Below are 8,836 nucleotides of genomic sequence, written 5' to 3' on the forward strand. Positions count from 1 at the left end.
TATTATGGATTAAGTATTTATTGTGCCAATATTTAATTTGTCTACAATAAGTCAAAATACCATTTTACCATACTTTATATTAAGATATTAAGAATTTATTGTGCCAAATTCCCTTATTTGTCTACAATAATCAAAATTTCAAAATATAAAATATGTATAAAATTAAATAGAAAATAATTTAATTTATGTAATTAAAAATAGAATTTGATTAAATCATATTTATTTCCTAAGAGTTTCACCTTACCCTAACTATTATTATTTAGATAAGCATAATTGAAATAAAAATAATTATTAAATTTAAATTACTCATAATTAAAAGGAATAAAAGCAACTAAAATTAAAAATAAAATCAAATTTATTTATAAAAATAATTATGCAAAATATTAAAACACACCTGAAAAATAAGATTACAGGGAAATTGAGAGAAATTGAGAGGAAAAGAGATGCTCCAAAACATAAAAATGAGGCTTTATTTATAGAAAAATAAATTCATAATCCAGTGTATTGCGATCTATCATAACCTTTATGCATGTAATCTACACAACCATTAGATAAAGATCCAACGGCTGGTCAAACTTCAAAAGTCAACATTACATGTGGCATCTTGTGAAGCGTCCGATTTGGTCAAAGAATAGTTGAGATTTGGCGGGTTAATAGATGGATTAGGTTGAGTCGAATACAAAGATTCAGATCCTACAACTTGCTTCACCAACCATTGCCACGTGGCACAATCGTGGCCATTGAATCATGAATGGTTGAGATTTAGTCAAAATATCTAATGTATTCATACTATTGTAAGCTCATTTTATCATCCAATCAGTGTTCGGTCAACAGAAAAAGTCAACTTTTTGCCGTTCTTGACTCATCTTAAGGTTTTCGAACCTCCGGAATCCAAATTTGACATATGTTTATTTGTTTGGAGCCTAGAATTACGTAAAATTAATATTTACCTAATAAACACACAAAAATACACAAAATTATATATAGTTAAAACATAATTAATAATTCCTAATATATTGCATACACAAAAATATAAATTATAATATAAGCACAAAATTATATTTTTTATCGCTTGATAATCAAACAATTTTTAATACTAATCAATATTTGCAGCGATGAAGATGGTGACGAGATGCTTGAGATCTACGGTGAAGATTGTACGGTCAAGATGAACATCATTGACAAATAGAGAAAAAAAACTAGCCTAAACGGAGATGAAATCAGTAACCAATTGCCACTTCACAGCCGATGGACTAGCGATGATGAAGACGATGGTTGGATTTTGGCAGCAACAGTGACAAGAAGGTATGATTGCATTCGCTTGATGGAGCTTTGACAAAAGGATTTTATTAGGGATATGTTTTTAAAATTCTTTTGTATTTATATTTTTCATTTAAATGGAGGGCATTTTGTGAATATCGAAACGTTAATGAGGGTAGAATTGGAACTCTTGGGCATGGGAGACTGATTCCCACCTTCCTCTTGGGAATCAATCTCTAATTCCTCATTCCTGAATTAGGGTGGAACCCACAATTTCGATTTTAGTTCTCGTATATATTTTGTGAAGTAAATGTTGTCAATGATCCTGATTTAGGATTTCAATTCCCCAATTTGGGAAGTAAATGCACCACAAGGCTAGTTTTAAATTATTAAATAAATGGGTGTCGATAGAGGCAGAATGATTTTCATATATTGTTTAATTGGATGCCTTTCGAAATAGCTCTAGTCTTGTCTTACTTTTCCATTTCCAATGCTTGGAGCATCTCCGAAAGCCTCTATTAATTTTACTCTTCAAATATCTATTTGCTTACTTATGTGGCAAATAAAAGAGTGAAAAAATATGTTATTCTCCAAAAGACTCTTCAAATAGAAATAAGTTAATATTATTTTAATCAAATAATTATTTTTTAAAGGAAAAGTCAATAGCAATTAAAACACTTCTCTCTCTTTCTCCAATGAAAAATAATAAAATATAAATTGAATAGGGAGAAATCAACTCTCCAAATTTAAAGAGAGAGAATCATCTCTTATTTGAAGAATCTTAATTGGAATATCTTTTGGAGCCTTAAATATTGATGTGGCTCTTTAAATAAATAATAACACATTCCAAAGCCCCTGATACTCCTCAATCTAGCAAGATTGGAGTATTAGAACAAGACCAAATGTCTATAGCCTCTTCTGATATAGAAGCCTTCAAAGAAGAACCTTCTACTCCTAAAGCCAACAAAATTCATTGGGAATTAGCCCTTCCCACTGTCAAGACTCCACCAGATCTAGCAATAGATAATAGACCAAGTGCATTAAATCAATCCCGATATAATGCATCTTCAGTCTATTAGTGGAATATTGACGGCATGTCCGAATACAATATCCTAGGATTGTTGCAACAAATGACAATGGCAACCAATGCCTATAAAACCCAAGCAGGAACTTCTGATCGTGCTATATCAGAAATCCTCATTGCCGGTTTTACTGGTCAATTAAAAGGTTGGTGGGATCATCTTCTCACTAATCAGCAACAATTAGACATTCTAAATTCCATTCAAGTCGATGAAAATGGAGTCCCTATTTTTGATGAGTTCAACAATCCAATTCAGGATGCTGTTGCTACTCTAATTTTAACCATTTCCCTCCATTTCATTGGTGACCCTTCACACCTTTGTGATAAAAACGCTGAGTTACTACATAATTTAAGATGTAGGAAACTTAGTGAATTTCAAAGTTACAAAACCTCATTTTTTACCAGACTATTTCTAAGGGATGATGCAAATCATATAACTTGGAAAGAAAAATTTCTTGCTGGATTACCTACCCTTCTAGGTGAAAAAGTAAGAAATTACATCAAAGCCCTTTATGATAATCGTATTCCATATGACGAGCTTACCTACGGTGAACTTGTCAGTTTCGTCAATAAAGAAGGATTAAAGATTTGTCAAGATTTGAAATTACAGAAACGTCTTAAGTGTGAACTTAAAAAGTCTAAACAAGAGTTAGGCGGTTTCTGTAAACAATTCAATTATGACCCCTTTAAAACCTCTTATCCCAAAGATTGTAATGGCCAGTATTTTACTAAACCTCGCAGGAAACATTACAAATAAAAAACTTTTAGGAAACCCTTTCGTAATTTTAGAGAACCTCCTTATAAGAAACCTTCGAGGCCTTATAAGAAACCCAAATTCTCTAAAAGAAAAGAGTTTCGAGCCAAACCAAAGACCCCTTTCAATTACAAAGAAGCTATATGTCATAAATGTGGCATGAAAGGTCATACTGCAAATTATTGCAGGATGAACAAAAAGCTTCATGAACTTGACCTCGATGAGGAAATCCTTTCCAAAATAGTCTCCCTTCTTGTCGAATCTTCTGATTCCGAATCTTCCATGTCGGGAGACAGTGATCCATATCAAGTTGATGAGCTTTTTGACTCAGATGACTCTGTATCTAGCAGTAGTGAATCTGAATCTGATTCATATTTAAAGAAAATCAATGTTTTGACTAAAGACCAAGAAACTTTTCTTGAACTTGTAAAGCATATTTCTGATCCAAATCTTCAAAAAGAATATCTTGATAAACTTTTGAAAACTTTGGATTTTAATCGAGACTTCTAAAGTCCCAATTGTTAAAAAGAATTCTTATGATCTTACTCAAATTTTGGATAAAAAGAAAACAAAGAAGACGGTTCCTAATATCCAAGATCTTCAGAAAGAGATAAAAGAAATCAAATGTGAAATCAGAGATTTAAAAGAAAAACAAAAAAGTGATTCTGATACTATCCAACTTCTTTTACAAAAACAATTGCAGGATAATTCAGACAATGAATCTAATCCTGATGATGGTGGTGATATTAAAGTAGAAAACATTGAGTCAGTACCCAATGATTTTCTATTTGTTTTAAAGCAAATCACCACAAGAAAATATTTGATTAAAGTCACTTTAATCTTTTCTGATGATTTTGCAATGGACGCCATTGCCCTTTTTGATACTGGCGCAGATTTAAATTGCATTAGAGAAGACATCATCCCCAAAAGATTTCATGAAAAAACAAAAGAAAGACTTTCTGCCGCTAATAATTCAAAACTGAATGTCAGTTCCAAGGTTGAAGCCTCAATCCATAATAATGGTTTTGATTTTAAAACTTCTTTTGTCCTCACAAATGATATTCATCATGCCATCATTTTGGGAACTCCTTTTATAAATCTTATAACTCCATATACTGTCAATTATGATAGTATATCATTCAAAGCAAAAAACAAGAAACTTGTTTTCCCTTTTATTAAAAAACCTAAAACAAGGAATTTGAATATTGTTAAAGCCTGTTCTGTTTATCAAAACAGAATAAATAACCTACTTAAATCAAAACAGTGTGATATAATGTTTTTACAAAAAGATTTAAACTTACAAAGAATTGAAAGTCAATTACAAAGTAATTTCATTAAAAGAAAGATTTCTGATTTCAAAACTCTCATTGAAAAAGAAATTTGTGCTGATCTACATTCTGCTTTTTGGGACAGAAAACAACACATGGTAGATCTACCTTATGAAACTTCTTTTAATGAAAGACAGATCCCCACTAAAGCACGTCCAATCCAGATGAACATGGAATTGGAACAACATTGCAAAAATGAAATCAAAGATTTAGAGTCAAAAGGACTCATTGTTAAGTCAAGGTCCCCATGGTCTTGTGCCGCTTTTTATGTTAATAAAAATTCTGAAATTGAAAGAGGCACTCCTAGATTAGTTATAAACTACAAACCTCTTAATAACACTCTAAAATGGATTAGGTATCCAATACCTAATAAAAAAGATTTACTCCAAAAACTATGTTCTGCTCTTATTTTTTCAAAATTCGACATGAAATCTGGTTTTTGGCAAATCCAAATTCATCCTAATGACCGTTACAAAACTGCTTTTACTGTTCCATTTGGACAGTATGAGTGGACTGTTATGCCCTTTGGTTTAAAGAATGCACCCTCAGAATTTCAAAAAATTATGAATGATATTTATAATCCTCATTCTGATTTTTGCATTGTTTACATTGACGATGTATTGATATTTTCAAATTCTATCGATCAACATTTCAAACATTTAAAGACATTTTATTTTGCCACCAGAAAGGCTGGATTGGCAATTTCCAGTTCTAAGGTTTCTTTATTTCAAACAAAAGTCAGATTCCTTGGTCATCATATTTCTAAAGGAACAATCACTCCAATCGAGAGATCTCTTTTGTTTGCTGATAAATTTCCTGATAAAATTCTTGACAAAACCCAATTACAAAGATTTCTTGGAAGTTTAAATTATGTTCTTGATTTTTGTCCTAATATTAATAGGATGTCTAAACCCTTGCATGATAGATTAAAGAAAAAACCTGTTCCCTGGACAGATGAACATACCAAGGTTGTAAAGCTTATAAAGAATTCTGTGAAAAGCATCCCATGTTTATATCTTGCTAATCCTAAATTACCTAAAATTGTTGAAACTGATGCATCTGATTTAGGTTATGGAGGCATATTAAAGCAAAAAGAAAATGATAAAGAACAGATAGTACAATATGTTTCTGCACATTGGAATGATTGCCAGAAAAATTATTCTGCTATAAAAAAAGAAATCCTTTCCATTGTTTTATGCATTACAAAATTTCAAAGTGATTTATTAAATCAAAAATTTCTACTTAGAATTGATTGCAAAGCTGCAAAACATGTTTTGGAAAAAGATGTTCAAAATATTGCATCAAAACAGATTTTTGCACGATGGCAAGCCATTTTCAGTGTTTTTGATTTTGATATTGAATCTATTAAAGGTGATACAAATTTTATTCCTGATTTTCTAACTCGGGAATTTCTTCAAAACAGATAATGCCGCCAAAAAAGAAAGACAAAGGTAAAGCTGTTCTTAAAGATTCTGAATCTAGAGCAACCTCTAAAGAACCTCAAGCTGCCCCTTCTAAAGACAAATTACTTTCCTCAGCCATGCCTATTAAATCTTGGATAGAAATGGTTGAAGAACATGGTGCCCATTACAAAACCACCTCTTCTGATGAACAAGTAAAACAATGGATGAGTTCCATTACAAAGTCCCCTGAGCTTATGCTCGCCTTACAAAACCTTTCCTAAAGCCAGATTTTCTCAAAAGAAGAAAAAGAAAACCCTATCTCCAAAGAAATCTCAAAACCCTCTTCTCAAAATGTGATTGTCTCTGGTGAAAGCTCTTCTTTCCAAATTGTACTTTCCCAACCATCACCTTCAAAGAAAACCTCCGATTGGTTTGATAAAACCCATTTTCAAAATATTCTTTCTTTAGAAGATGGATTTTACCATGCTGATCCTTTCCAAGCAATTTCAAAGTTTTTCCCTAAGGGTTGGTTTTTTAAACCATGGGATTTAACAAAACCCCAGTCCTACTATCAAAGCATTTTAGAAATCACTGATTTAGTTAAGTTCAAACATTTCTTTCTCAGTGAATCACATTCAGAACCAGCCTATTCCACGGCTACTATTTTAAAAGTTTTGAGCCCAAACCAATGGGGTGACCTACTCCATAATTTTATTTGAAGAGCCTTTTGGTGATGCTCTTAGGCGAGAACAACGTCAAATCGGCTCAAGGGCATTGTAGTTTGAACAACACATGATTCAATGTTGGTTACAATTATCCATCTCTTCTTAAAATTAATATTATATCTTTAAAGATAATTAAAGTTGATGCTTTATAAAGATTTTATTATTTCAAACAAATGGTTGGTTCTAGGGATAATTAAAGTTAATGCTTTATGAAGATTTTATTATTTCAAATGAATGGTTGGTTCTAGGGTTTTATATTTTGTTTTGGTTAATATTTTTCAAGTCATTGGAAACAAATGGGAAGCGTGTCTTGACTTTCTTTGGGCTGACAACCTTGAAAGGTAGGTTAGCAAGTACTTTTAATAAATCAATGTTTAAGTATTTATTTATTTTACCATTCTTTTTTATGTGTTTCTTTTCGTTTTCGTTTTCTTTTTGTTTTTTTAAAATAAAAACTTTTTATGGTGTGATAGATAGTGATTGTGACATAACGAACAAATAATTCAAATTATCTTCGCACCTCAGTTAACAAATTTTTTGGTATACAAGTAGAACCTAGATTTTTATGTCTTTTGCAATCTTGCCCTTTCCCTATTTTGTGTGGTTTTAAAAGCCTTATGGGTGCTTTTAGGGGTATACATACCTCAGACACATTTATTTCTTTTATTGGTATATTTTGTAATACTATATAGGTCTGTTGGCATGATAATTTTGCACATATGTGCACTATTAGGTTCATATGATCTCATAAGCAATTATGTATTTGATTTGAATGTCGAGCATTTGAATATGAATGATGTTCATATTTGAACATTATACATATGATACACACCTTAATTTGATTAGATATGTAAGATTAGTTTGACATGTTTGAGCATGTTTTGTGGAGAAAAATCGATTATAAATTGAATGTGAATGATGTTCATGTTCGAACTTTACATTGATGGTATACATCTTAAGTTGATAAGATCGGTATGTAAAATTAATTTCACATAAAAGCAGATTTTGTGAAGAATAATGACTTGTAAATTGTTCAGTATTTAGAGGTGCACTTGATGCACTTGATGCCCTAGGATTGGAGTGCTCTTATTTTAGGTGAATGCTTATGACTTATGTTGATGTCTTTGAAAAGCTTTTTTAAACGTTAAAATATCTTTTACTTATTTGACTGATCATTTAGTTTTTTTTTTTGGTCGACAATCTCCACTTGAGAATATTCAAGGACCCGCTATCGGGCATTGTAAAACTAACAGCACAAAGGCTCCATAACAATAGGAGACATTAAAACAATTATAAAAAGATATAAGGATTATACTCAAACAATACCAACGATACTATCCGAAGTAAGCTCTGAAAATAAAAGTGCTACGCTACACTAATTGTTGTAACCAGAATAAGGCCTAGGCCCTTGATGCTATGGTTTTCCAAAGCCTTCCTTGCTAAGGTTAGCTGCTCAACCAAGCAATAAATTATCACCCTAAAATGTAGCCACACTCACTGTTGTGCAAATTTTAATGTACTCGCAAGCGCACAAATCTATTGTAGTGTAGATCAATGGTGACGAGTGTCGATCCCACGAGGAGGTGGATTTTAATTATATGTAGAATTAATTTTGTAAATGGGTGGTTGGAATTATGGTGGAAATGATTTGGAATATGCTAAAACTTAAATTAAAATGGCGAGAATAAATTCTAAAACTGGAATTGCAATGGAGAGAATAAATTGAAGAGAAAATCTATTAAATTGACGTACTTGGGTATCTGGATCCGTATCAACATGCATCATAGGCTAAATAATCCGTATTAATGTCAATTAAATCATGAGGGGGGAATCCACACCTCATGAACCACGCTCTAATCAATATGGTGCTAAGGGCTTATCGTGCCAAATAATAATAACCTTGTACTAGAGGGCCGGTGAAACCAAGGCGGTACTAGACAAGATTAGTATTATTTGTCGACGAGAAGTCAAAACATCCACAAAAACTAGAGGGGAAGAGAAAATAAATTTACCAAATAAAGCCCATGACACATGTTGAGACTTCACCTTCAACCCAAGCTTGAAAGAAAATTAGCCACTCATAATTGAACTAGGGGCAAAATGGGAATTTATTAAAATACGAAGAAAATACAAGATGGAGAAGAATTACAGAAAATGGATCCCAAAAATGGATTCAGAGATATCAAATTAGGGGGAGGGGAGGCCCCCTTTTTATAGATACATGGAGTAAATCATGGCCATCGGATTAAAAACAGTTTGGACGCTCAGGATTGCGCCACGTCATC

The sequence above is a fragment of the Citrus clementina genome, unplaced genomic scaffold, assembly GCF_000493195.1.
Source record: "Citrus clementina cultivar Clemenules unplaced genomic scaffold, Citrus_clementina_v1.0 scaffold_2, whole genome shotgun sequence".
In the NCBI taxonomy this organism is placed as follows: Eukaryota; Viridiplantae; Streptophyta; class Magnoliopsida; order Sapindales; family Rutaceae; genus Citrus; species Citrus x clementina.